Source organism: Panthera uncia (assembly GCF_023721935.1).
Source record: "Panthera uncia isolate 11264 chromosome C1 unlocalized genomic scaffold, Puncia_PCG_1.0 HiC_scaffold_3, whole genome shotgun sequence".
In the NCBI taxonomy this organism is placed as follows: Eukaryota; Metazoa; Chordata; class Mammalia; order Carnivora; family Felidae; genus Panthera; species Panthera uncia.
In genome coordinates, this window is record NW_026057584.1 from 81251868 (window position 1) to 81264960 (window position 13093).

The window sequence follows — 13093 nt, forward strand, 5'->3', positions numbered from 1 at the left end:
GGGCAGAGTCAGCTTTTCATCTTCTGCAGGGGTCCTTGCAGCACTCCATAGAGTGGTTCATATAGTCAGCCATCTGGGAGGTCTCTTTCCTGGCCTTCTAGATCATGAGTTTGGTACAGGATAGACCCACATCAAACAGATGAGGAAGTTGCACTGACTTAGACACCTCATGTACCATCTGTAGTCAGTATCACTTACAACAATTCCATAGGCATAGCTTCCAGGATTCCTCCAAGGGACATTCAAGGAAATCCAAAGATATGGCTTTCTGCTAAGTATTTACAGTGCTATCAGTACAGATGAAGTTTATCAATTAGTGCTATCAGTACAGATGAAGTTTATCAATTAGGGGACATTTTTTCCATAAATAATGTTATCTAGTGACACAGCTGATATACCACCCTTATCACATAACCAAGGATACAAGGTTGGAGAGTTAACAGAGTTAACAGAAGGTCAAACCCTCATGCTGAAGAGGAAAATGTTTTTGTTAAGCCTTTGCCCATACAGGGCAAGATACTTCCTTGGAGCACTGGTGAGAGATGACAGTAAGAATGAGCATTCAGTTACTATGAGATTTTAAGTCAGCTTTGGAGGATGGAGGGATATAGGTGGGAAGGGTAAGAAGTAGGGGGTAGTATAAGACAGGGGAAAAGAAGTGAATGAAATTATTTTGTAATCCTGAACAACACCTATTTCTATTTAATTCTAGTTCGTGTTTGAATAAAAACAGAATCTAAATTCAATGAGTTTATTTTGTAGACAAGCAGACAGAGTGAAATCCTAAATTCTATTTACTTAAGTAACAAGTCATCTGGAATAAATCTATAAAATACAGATTTATCTCTTAAGGCTTGAAGGTATCAGAACTTAAGAAAAATGTATTTATGCCTTGGCAAATGAAATAAGATGTTTACTGAATTCTTGGAGATTGTATCTTGCTCTATGTCTAATGATAATCTGTAAAGAAAATCAAACATAACAAAAATGGCTAACAATTACTGAGTAGCTCTTAATGTGGAGTTCTAAATACTTCTTTGATGTAGATACATTCAAAGCTCCTAAACATGTCAATGTCTACTATAGTGTCTGGTTCAAAGTAAGTGCTCAATAAATGTACCGAATTAATGAATATTCAGAGAGTGTATCTTTTGAGTTCTATTTTTCACAGTTATTATGAATAGAGTCAAAACTTCTACCAACATTAACTAGTATTTTCTTAGCGTTAACCAGAATAAGTACAGATATTCTTAAATTTATACTCCGTTCCACAAATACTCATCAAGTACTTCTATGTGCTATGATCTGTACTAGTCACTTGGGAACACCATCTTTGCTCTCTAGATATTTCCAGAAAACTCTAACATGGCTGAGAGTACAATACTGGATGATACCATTAGGTCACTGAAGGATAAAAGAAGCCTCACAGGATGTCTCAGCCAAAGTTTAAGTAATAAGAAAGAAACAATCACAGGTAAGTGAAATGCATTCTTCATTGAAGGAATAGCTTGAGCAAAGGTCTGGAGGTGAGAAAAAACATGGTATATGTAATAGATCTGAAAACAGCTTAGTATTGCTGAAGGATATATTAAATACTAAAGTGAGAAAGCAGCAAGAGATGAGGTTTCATTTGGAGATGAACAGAAAATATTTACCTATTAACATGTGGCAATAAAGACAAATAAATGTCTTTAAATCTACTCAATGGAAATAATGCTACAAATGTCTCTTGCCCCCTCCTAACTCCCAAAGCTTTAACAACACCATGTGCTTAATTTTGGAACAAACAAATAACAGATATATTTTAGTAACCACATATCAATTAAATGCTAAGCTCATGTTTTTAGCTTTGCTTTGTATATAATCCAGGCAATGCGTATAGACAGTTCTTCCTACTTTTAAGAAAACTCATACAAGGCTCAGAGTTTATGGTCTTTTCTACTGAAAAATCCACAGAATTTTCAAATTTAGCATTTTATAACATTCCTATTTCCCACTTTCCATGTCATCCCTGGTTTATCTAAAACACAGTCATTAACTGTAATACATTCAACTTAAAAAAATTCATACTTTATTATATTATACTGTGATATCCCTATAATAATTTCCTTTCCTGAGATTGGTTTTTTTTCCTATATCTTTTGTTGAATGATGATTTCAAATGGTCATGACACTGCTTCGGAAATGTTACTGTTCAAGGAGACAGTCTGGTTTCAACCAATGGACAGAGAATGCTCACAGGCTAGGAAAACACAGAAGCACCTCACAAACTCAAAGGTTTGCCCTTCCCAACCAATAGGTAGAACCTCTGGTCCACACAGCCTACTGCTCCCAGCTTCCTCTAATCTTAAAGTTACTCTCATGTCACCTTCCTCCCTCCCTCTATTTTAATAATGCTGGAAAATACCAGGCTACCCAAAAATAAGAAAGCCTCATCATGGGGCCTATAATGGCTTCTGGAAAGAGGCCTTCTAGGCCCCTCTTGGTATATGCTCCAAAGGAAAGCAAAGATGTTTTACCCTTCCCCTATTCCTGCTCCAAGCAGGTCAGGCTTATACATGTAAAACACTAGGGATGAGACTGGGAGTTATCTAGCCCCAAATCTTCCTTTTAGAGAGGGTGATGCCTCAATTTATTGTCTCAGATGCTGGCTATGCAACTCTATCTCTGTTAGACTCCAAAGCAGTAAAGAATCTCACCTACTTACTAGATTTTGGGGCTTGAAGAAAGTAAGACAAGCATGAACCATAATTTTGGGTATCAGGAATTGACCATAAGGTATAATTTCAGCTCTCAAGTACATTTTCAGAAATACATTAATATAAAAATTGTGGGCTGCAAATAAGTATGAATTGCTGTCAATATTTTATGTATTCTGTTTTTCATACATCAATTACTAAAGGAATAAAAGAAGGAAAGAAGGGAAGAAAATGGAAGGAAGCATGACGGGATGGAAAATTGGAAAAAGTGGCCTATATCAAGCCTCTAATTACTTGCAGTATTATCTAAAAATTATAGCTCCTTTAATATGTTTGTCACTAAGTAAGAGAATAAAGGTGAATTCAGGTTTAAGGCTTGATGGGCCCCTATGCAAAATTGCTGGGAATGGGAATAGTTGGGACTGGGGGCATTAGCTATCTCAGAGAAAGGTGAATAGCAGCCAAATTAGTGTCCACAGGGTGATGAAGAAGAATGTATATTTGAACCAGGGTAGCACCAATTTCCAAATTATCTTATCTGGTAGTAGGAGCAATATGAAAGGAATCCTTGTGTGGTGGTGACATTTGAAGACAACTGATAGAAGCATAAGTGTCCTCAAGATCTATACAGAACAGACCTGGAGGCATAAGCATTCTCTGCCTGGGCGTAATGGGCTGCAGTCCCATCAGATCTCAAGAAACAGAAGTTTACTAGTACTCAACAAGTTATCGAGTCAGACTGAGCAAATAGGGTGGCAGTGGCGGGATAAGGTTATACCTTGTTGACATTAGAGCACTTCTGGAGTCAACCTAGCACTTGGATACTGGGCTAAAAATGAGAAAGATTAATGGCCATGAAAGAATAAGATCACTAACACCCCAGCTCAGGAACAGGGTTGGATAGATATGTAGGGCAAAAAGTCTTAATAAATAAGCAAGTAGCAATATTATAACTGATACATTGATGGGTTTTTCAGAATGTATAAACTGTACTGATGGCAAAAGCTGCCAAGATCTACAACTTTTTAAAACAAAGTAGTCCTTGGTCACACATAGGCAGTGTCATCCAAAATATACATTAGCACAGGAGTCAGCAAACGAAGCCCATCATCTATTTTTGTAAAAAAAAAAAAAAGAAGAAGAAGAAAAAAGAAAAAAAAAAGTTGTATTAGAACACAGGCATGCCCATTTATTTGTGTATTGCCAATAGCTGACTTCACACTACAAAAGCAATGTTGAGGCTGGTTCATAAAGCAGAAAGGGCCTTACTATCTGGCCCTTTACAGAAAACATGTATTGAGGTGTGCATTAGGGTAATACTATCTAGAACAAATCCAAAGGACCTCCAACTTCCATCCTTGCCATTTATTTTACTTCTATTTCTCAGATACATTAAAACCTGTATTTTTTCAGGTCAAGATTTATAGTAAAATAAAGACAAGAAATGTATAAAGTTTCTAAAATTTCAGGAAAAACATAAATTCAAAACACTTGAATAACAAATTTTAAACAAATGAAATAACATTGGTATACAATGGATCCACAATCCCTTAAGCAAATTCTAAAAATAGTATGTACTTCAGGTTTCTTTAAAAACATTTGTGGTTTTTCTCCCTATTAGTGACCAAGATAATTATTTAAAAGTTGTATTAAAATAGTGAAACAAAGAGTGGCTAAGAGAACTACTTCTCAAACAGGATCACAGGTCCCAAGGAACCTGTGAATATGTTCAGAGAAATTCTTGTGCCTCCAAGACAATGTGTAATTTTGCTTTTTGTTTGTACTTTACTTTGTTAATGTGGGGGTGGTAGTTACAGGTATATAGGAGGTATAAGAAACTGAATTCATACCTGCTTTCTAATGATACATATATATGAAATTTTTGAGAAAAGAGTCTACAACATTTTTTTTCTTTTAGTGTTGTACATACAATAGTAATATTTGAGAAATCCTATCAGAGTATGTCAGTAGAAGAGGGAAAATGACATTAAAAAATCATAGCAACATAGTTAAAACTCAAGTGATTTTATAATTTGACTACCATTAATTATTACAAACTCCTAAACCAAAGTCCAAGCTAGATTTGTTTGCGTGTAACAGTAATCATACATCTGCAAAACACAATGGTTACATGAAATTAAAACAGAAAGACTTCAGCAAAAGTTTATATATATTACTCTGAGCTTATAGAATATAGACAGCGATGTGTTAAATGTTTAAAATACTAAATACACATATAAAATTATATATAATTTGAAAACATGTTAAGGGACTCACATTTTCCATGGTTACTGAAAGCTCTGAAGAGTGTAGTTTAGAAAGTATTCGCATTTTGAATAAAGACTACAAATGCTTTAATAGCAGGAACCATGTCGTTTTTACTTTTTACAAATTAAGATTCTAGGAAATCACATCAAATTTTATTATCTTGCAACTTTCCTCTCACCAAAAAAAAAAACTAAAATAATATATGTGTGTATATATATATTATTATATCTATTCATCTCAAGGTTAAGACTGCCAACAGAAAGAGAATTTGTAGAACAATTTTATAATAATTCTGATTTCAATTTAATATATCAGTTGACCCTTGAACATGGGTTTGAACTGCACAGGTCCGCTCACACATAGATTTTTAAAAGTACAGTACTGTAAATGTATTTTCCTTACGATTCTCTTAACATATTATTTTCTCTAGCTTACTTTACTGTATGAATTCTGTATATAATACATGTACAAAATATGTGTTTATCAACTGTTTATGTTATGGGTAAGGCTTCTGATCAACAGTAGGCTATTAGTAGTTAAGCTTTTGGGGAGTCAAAAGTTATATGAAGATTTTTGACCATGTGGAGGACTGGCACCCCTCATCTCCACATGTCCAAGGGTCAACTGCAACAAAATTTTAATACCCACACTATATAATACATTTAATATTCATAAATTTAAAAATTAAGGCCTTAATAGAAAAAATAAAAGAACAAAACAGATTTCATGAATACATATCTTATTAAGATAAAAAGAAGTACCAATGGTAAGGAACACATGATATATTTTACCATCCTGAAGACTAATAAATAAAAATTAAAGATCTTAAAGAGGAGAAAGTTCAAAGCTTTCAATTGTACAGTAAGTCATTCTGATATATTGCCAGATGGGATATATGAATCAGTTTCATCTTTCTTAAGCAAACTGACAACATGAGTCAATAGCTTTAAAATTTTTCATAGACTTTGCCTCAGAAATTTCATTTTCAAGAATTCTAGTCTTTGAATATTGAGATACTGACAGTCTTATGTAAAAAAACATTCACTGATATGGAATAATGAAATATTAGAAATAATATAAGGTCAAACATTAAAGGAATGGCCAAATAAGTTATGATACATACACATAAGAAATACTACATTTGAAAGTTTTGTATAACATGAAAATATATATAGATACATATATATTATAAAATTTTTTTCTTTACAGGTTATTTTTGAAAGAGAGAGAGAGAGAGAGAGAGAGAGAGTGTAAGCGGGGGAGGGGCAGAGAGAGAGGGAGACACAGAATCTGAAGCAGGTTGCATGCTCTGAGCTGTCAGCACAGAGCCCGATGCCCAATGCAGGGCTCTAATTCATGAACTGTGAGATCATGAGCTGAGCTGAAGTCAGACGCTTAACTGAGTGACCCAGGCTCCCCAAAAATATATTTATGAGAGAGTACATTTCCCACTTTCTTTGAGTAGGAAATACTAGATGCACAATAAGATCTTAATTACGAAAAGGAAATGGTACACACACACACACACACACACACACACACACACAAACCAAAAAAAAAAAAAAAACATGCTAAAGTCTTAAAAGTGGTTCTTTCTAATTTTATGTACTTCCTAATTATCAGAATGAGCAGGAAGTAGACTTAACATCAGAAAAGGTAAACATAAAAAGGAAAAAAATAATTGCCACTGTGCCATTGATCATTTAAATACTATTACTAGCTACTTATAATTACAATAACCTTATAATTACAGATCAGGCAGATCTACACCTCTAGTAAGTAGGCAAGCAGTTATTTACGATATAGGGAAGAGCATTTTGTAACAGAGTAATATTCTAAATAAAAATTCTATGGGATTGTGAGCATATTAAAAATGGAAAACTAGTAGAAATTATTAATGTTACTTTAATTTGTAAAAACCTTGACAAAAATCAAATCTCAAAAACTATTTCAAAAATTGAGTCAACTATATCAAAATTGAGATTTGGAAACTATTTTGCAATGGAGAAGAAAATATGTAAAATACAAAGAATAAAAAGAGGGATAAAGAATACTGGCATCAGAAACTAGTCCTTTCTAACCTTTTTAGACTCTTGATGGAAACGTGCAAAGCCTCTTTGGTTAAGTAATGAACAAACAGTAAAATACCAAAGTAACAGGAGGCATCTAAGTATATGAAAGGAGGCAAAAACAATATATATGATTTGACTGAGGTTAGGGAGGTTCTGTCATTAAGGGAGAATGACAAAAATATATTTATAGAACAAATTATCATGCTTTATCAGTCATAAGAAAAAGAAACTCAGAAATAAATTTTTCTGTTTCTTCTGTGACATCTTCTATTTAATACATTAACAAAAGTCTACATTATTATTAAGGACACTAACAATAAAATATATATTTAACTTAAAAATTTTTAATGAATTTTGGAATACTTGAGAGCAGTCCACACCTCAGTTAAGTCCTTAGAATAATCAGTTTACAAGTGTATGCAATATAAACAATTAATCCTCACTACTGTGGAAAGAAAATATAAGGTGGAAATTTATCAAGTACCAAAAGAATGAAAGACAAAAACTTGTTTTGAATAAGCCATATAATTAAAAGATTTATAAAGTTAGCATTTTAAAGGCATGGTTCCATGTATTTGAGGCCTTCAAATACCCGAAAGCATCTCACCAGTTATCAAGAACCAAGATTCCTCTTGGCACTGTGCTAAAGAAATCCTTTAAAGAATTAGAAGAATTTCCTTTAATTATTTTTTAATTGAAAAGTAATTTTAAATGTACTTAAATTCAGACTATTATACATTTTAATTATACTAGTATATTTGTACAGCCTACTTAATACCAATTATATTTCTACTAGTATCAAGTAAAACAGCTTTACTTATCTAAACTTAAGACTATGGTGATATGTATAACATAATGACTACAGTTGATAACACTGTAGTGTATAACTGAAGTTTGCTAAGAGAGCAGAACTTAAATGTTCTCACCAAAAAAAAAAAAAAAAAAAAAGACAAATATGTAAAGTGATGGATATGTTAATTAACTCAATGGAGGAAATCCTGTCCCAATGCATATATGCATCAAATCATCACATCATAAACTTTAAATTTTATTTTTAATTATACCTCAATGAAGATGAAAAAAAAAGTGTGGTGATGTCAATAGGATAAAAAAGTTGCTTACTGAGTATTCCATTATTAAATGTGTAAATGCTGTAGCTTATTGTATATATGGAAGGTAAATAGTAAATTATACTTTTTTTCAGTTGTCAGAACCAGCTTTCATACATGTGCTAACATTTCATAATAAAAAAAGCCATTTATAGCAGTGCTATCAACAACAGCAAATTATGGAAAGAGCCCAAATGTCCATCAACTGATGAATGGATAAAGAAGATGTGGTGTATATATATATATGATGGAATACTAGTTGGCAATGAAAAAGAATGAAATCTTGCCATTTACAACAATGTGGATGGAAGTGGAGGGTATTGTGCTAATTGAAATAAGTCAGTCAAAGAAAGACAGATATCATATGTTTTCATTCATATGTGGAAGTTAGAAACTTAACAGAAGACCACAGGGGAAGGAAAAGAAAAAATTATATACAGTTACAAAGCGGGAGGCAAACCATAAGAGACTTTTAAATACAGAGAACAAACTGAGGGTGGAAGAGGGAGGCGGGGGCTGGGAAAATGGGAGATGGTCATTGAGGAGGGCGCTTGATGGGACGAGCTCTAAGTGTATGTAAGTGATGCATCACAGGAATCTACTCCAGAACCTAAGAGCACATTGTATACACTGTATGTTAGCTAATACATGTATCTATATATAAAGCCATTGATAACTCTTCAGTTAAATATGTATTTATAAATGATGCTAAAATGCATATATGCAAACTACAGAGTAGATACATAACTTTTTATACAAGTACATAATACCACCATGGGGGATACAAGTTCTTACGACGGCTCTTCATCCGAAGTCTTCCTTCCTTGTTGTATTGATAACATTAGCAATATCGCAAATGTACACATACAGGAGACTAGATACTACAAAAACTTACACTATAAAAACTTTCATTTATCCATCCATCATCCATCCATCCATCCATCCATCCATCCATCTATCCAAAACACTTCATGAAACACTCTCATTGAGTTCCAATGACTTAATTTAAATATTGAAATAGCCAGAAGTTCTGACCAAATTCATACGAGGCAACTATGTTTTTCTGCAATGCCATGTTTAATAAACACACACACACACACACACACACACACACACACACAAAATACATTGTGGCAGGAAGTTTTTAAGCTAATAACTCACAGATTTTGCTTAATAGATATTTTTGAACAAACCTTTTAAAGTCAGACAGAAATAATGAAATCTACCTGAGAAAAACTTCAAGCACTGTGTCTATCCTATAGAGATATTAGAACTAATTGGGGCACCTGGATGGCTCAGTCGGTTATGTGTCTGACTCTTGATTTTGGCTCAGGTCATGATCTCACAGTTCATGGGATTGAGTCCGGAGTGGAGCTCTGTGCTGACAGTGCAAAGCTCTCTTGGGATTCTCTCTCCCTCCCTCTCTCTCTGACCCTCGCCCACTCATGCTATCTCAAAATAAATAAACAAACATTAAATAAGTAAATAAATAAGTTAATAAATGGAAAAGTATGTAGGGAGACAGAATCAAATTTTATGATTACACTTTGCTCATTTTTTTAAATGAATAAAACAAAAGCTAAATGACAGTAGAGAATATTTAGTAGTAAACAAGTAAGAATCTCTGAAAATCTTTTCTAAAAGCATTTGCAATGCATATAAAAGCAATCTAGAAAGTCAAAATAAATATTCAAATATATTGGGACATGTTAAGCTATCCATAATTTAAACTTGTTTGTTGGGGAGCCCTGGGTGGCTCAGTCAGTTAAGCATCAGGTCATGATCTCATTCTTTATAAGTTTGAGCCCCACATTGGGCTCTGCACTGACAGTGTGGAGCCTGCTCAGGATTCTCCCTCTCTCTCTGCCCTTCCCCCATTCACTCTCTCCCTCTCTCAAAATAAATAATATATAAACTTAAAAACCTTTAAAAATAAAATAAACTTGTTTCTTAATAAGATCACACATATCACAAAAGATTTACAGAGTAAAACTTATAGAAACATAAAAGCTGACAACATTGGGGTTAGATGGGCTTGAATTCTGGGTTTCCCCACTTACTAGCTAAGGGATATTGATGATTAAATTTAGCATTTCAGTTAGGTTTTACTATCTGGAACATATAGAACACTACCTAATTTGTAGCATCCAAGAAATAGTTCAGGGAAAACAGTTCATGATACTGTTAAATGATAAGTAAGAGTTAAATGCTACATAAATATAATACATATTATAAGATAGAAGTAGGGAAAAAATACTGACTCAAACTCTGAGGCACAAGGTAAGGAGACGAGAATCATACCTTCCCTTCTTAAAACAGCACTCTAAGAACAATATTCATTGTGGAGTTTAAAGTATTTCAAGTACAAGGTGAAAATGTTATCATTGATGTAATAATGTCTCTGGGAATGAACTATGAATAACACTGAAGATTTTAATGTCTGTTCTTTATAATCAACAAATGTGAACCACGTTTACACTAGTGCTTATTTCAGGGTCCAGAAAACAAAACATATTAAAAAATAAAACAACAACTCAGTAAGAATTTTTAGAATCCAATTTTTTAAGCATGGGAATGATGTTGTGGTCATTCTCTTCATGCTGCTGCTACCATCTAGGATCTAAGATTCAAGGTGAGAAACCTCAGTAATGATCGTACTACAAATGCATTTTTGGCTAAATTACAAACCCTAAAGCACACTGGATGTACTTTTGTTTTTTAGCATTCTGGATTTAAAATTCAAAATCTTTATCCCATGAACATAATGCCTTTAAAATTTAGCAATCAATAACAAACAAACAAACAAAAGATATTCTTAAAGGCTTGAGGCAAACAAAACAAGACACTTTTAAAGAACTCAGAAGTCACTGAAGAAAGCACAATAGAAATCAAAATATATTTATAAGAAGAGTAACAAAACCCTACATTTCAAAACTTGTGGGATATAGTTAAAGCAATATTTAATGGCCTTAAATGTTTACATTAAAAAAGATAAAAGCCTGAAAACTGATGAGAAAGTATCTAAATTAAAGTTTTAAAAGTCAGCAGAATATATAACGAATAAAGTAAAATTAAAAAGTAAAAGAGGGACACCTGGGTGGCTCAGTTGGTTAAGCATCAGACTCATGATCTTGGCTTGGGTCATGATCTCATGATTCGTGGGATCCAGCCTCATATCAGGCTCTGCACTGACAGAGTGGGGCTTGCTTGGGATCCTCTCTCTCCTTCTCTCTCTGCCTGTCCCCCACCCTCAAAATAAATAAATTTTAAAAGAGGAAGAAAAAATAAAAGATAGTTATAGAAATAAATTAAGTAGGAAATAAGGATACAATATTATCAGTAGTACCAAAAGCTAGCTATTTCTTCAAAAAGAAGAGCAAAATTGATAATGCCATTACAAGGTTAATCATGAACAACAAAAACACATAAATAAAAAATGTTGTATATGAAGAGTGGAATGTAACAAATAATGCATATATTAAACAGATAAGAGAATATTAGGAACACCTTTATGCCTATAAATAAGAAAAAACAGATATAGGTAACTTCCTAAAAACTTCCTAATGTATTACCTAAAGAATAAGACTGAATATTCTTTAACCGCTAAAGCAATTATATCTATAAAAGTTAAAAACCTTCTCTCTCACACACACAAACACAAACACCAGCTCTGATGGATTACAGATATTTTTCAGCATGCATTCAAACAAAATTCCAACCTTATATAAACACTTCCAAAGAATGAGAAAAAAAAGGATAAATACCAACTAATTTTTTAAAAAGAACATATACAAAGCAGTCTTGCTTCATGAAGAGATGCAAAATGCTCAAACTAAACATTTAAAAATCTAATCTAGCGATGTAGAAAAAAGGTGTTACAACATGACTAAGTTGGTTTAAAACAGGAATGCCAAGTTGGTTTAATTTAGAAAATCACTTAAGCATAATTTAAATTAACATTTTCATTAACAGATTAAAGAAGAAAAATCATATAAATAACTCAATAAACTGCATTTAATATAACTCAGTATTTGTGTGTGATAAAAACTTTTAATACTGGGAACAGAAAAGGACTTTAAAAATCTAATAAAAGGCATCCACACAAAAAAAGTCATACTTAAAAGGTGACATGTAGAAAGAACTCTTTTTAAGAAGCAACATTACAAAGATGTCCATTATTATCAGAACTGGAGATTCTAGCTCCCAAATAAAGGCAAAGAAGAGAAATAATAGGTATAAGGCTTGGTAAGGACAAATAAAACTTCACTATTTGCTGATTATGGTGATCTATTTTGAAAATACTCTGAGAATGTACATATAAATTATTAGAATGTAAAAGAGTGCTTAGTAAGCCTTCTGAATAAATAACAAATATGCAAAAGATAACTGCATTTCTGTACAAAAATGAGATACAATGTATTTTAAAGTACCAAAACTATACTGAAAAAATAAACTGGGAAAATCTCAAAATTTTGTGAGACATTAAAGGCTAAAATACAAGAAGTATCCCATGGTCTTAGACTTAAAGACTTGTTATAATACTGAGGTCAATTAGAATAAAAATCCATTTGAAGTTTCTAATAGACTATGATATTCTGATTATCATATTTCCATTGATGCACTATGTGATAAGGCTTATGCTATCAGCTATCAGGATTTATTTTAAAGGTGTAGCAATTTTATGCAACAGTTAGACAAACGACTGATGGAACACAATAGTAAGTTCAGAAGCTGACCCAAACATATATTAAAACACAATTTAAAACAAATGGAGTATTAAAAATTAATGGTAAAAGGGAATCCATTCAATAAACAATGCTGTTATAATTAGCCACTGAAGGGAATAATAAAATTAGATCCTTATCTCAAAGTCTACACAGAAATCACTTTCAGATGCAGGTAGGTATAAAGAAATGTAGAAGACAATACTTTAAAACTTAAAAAT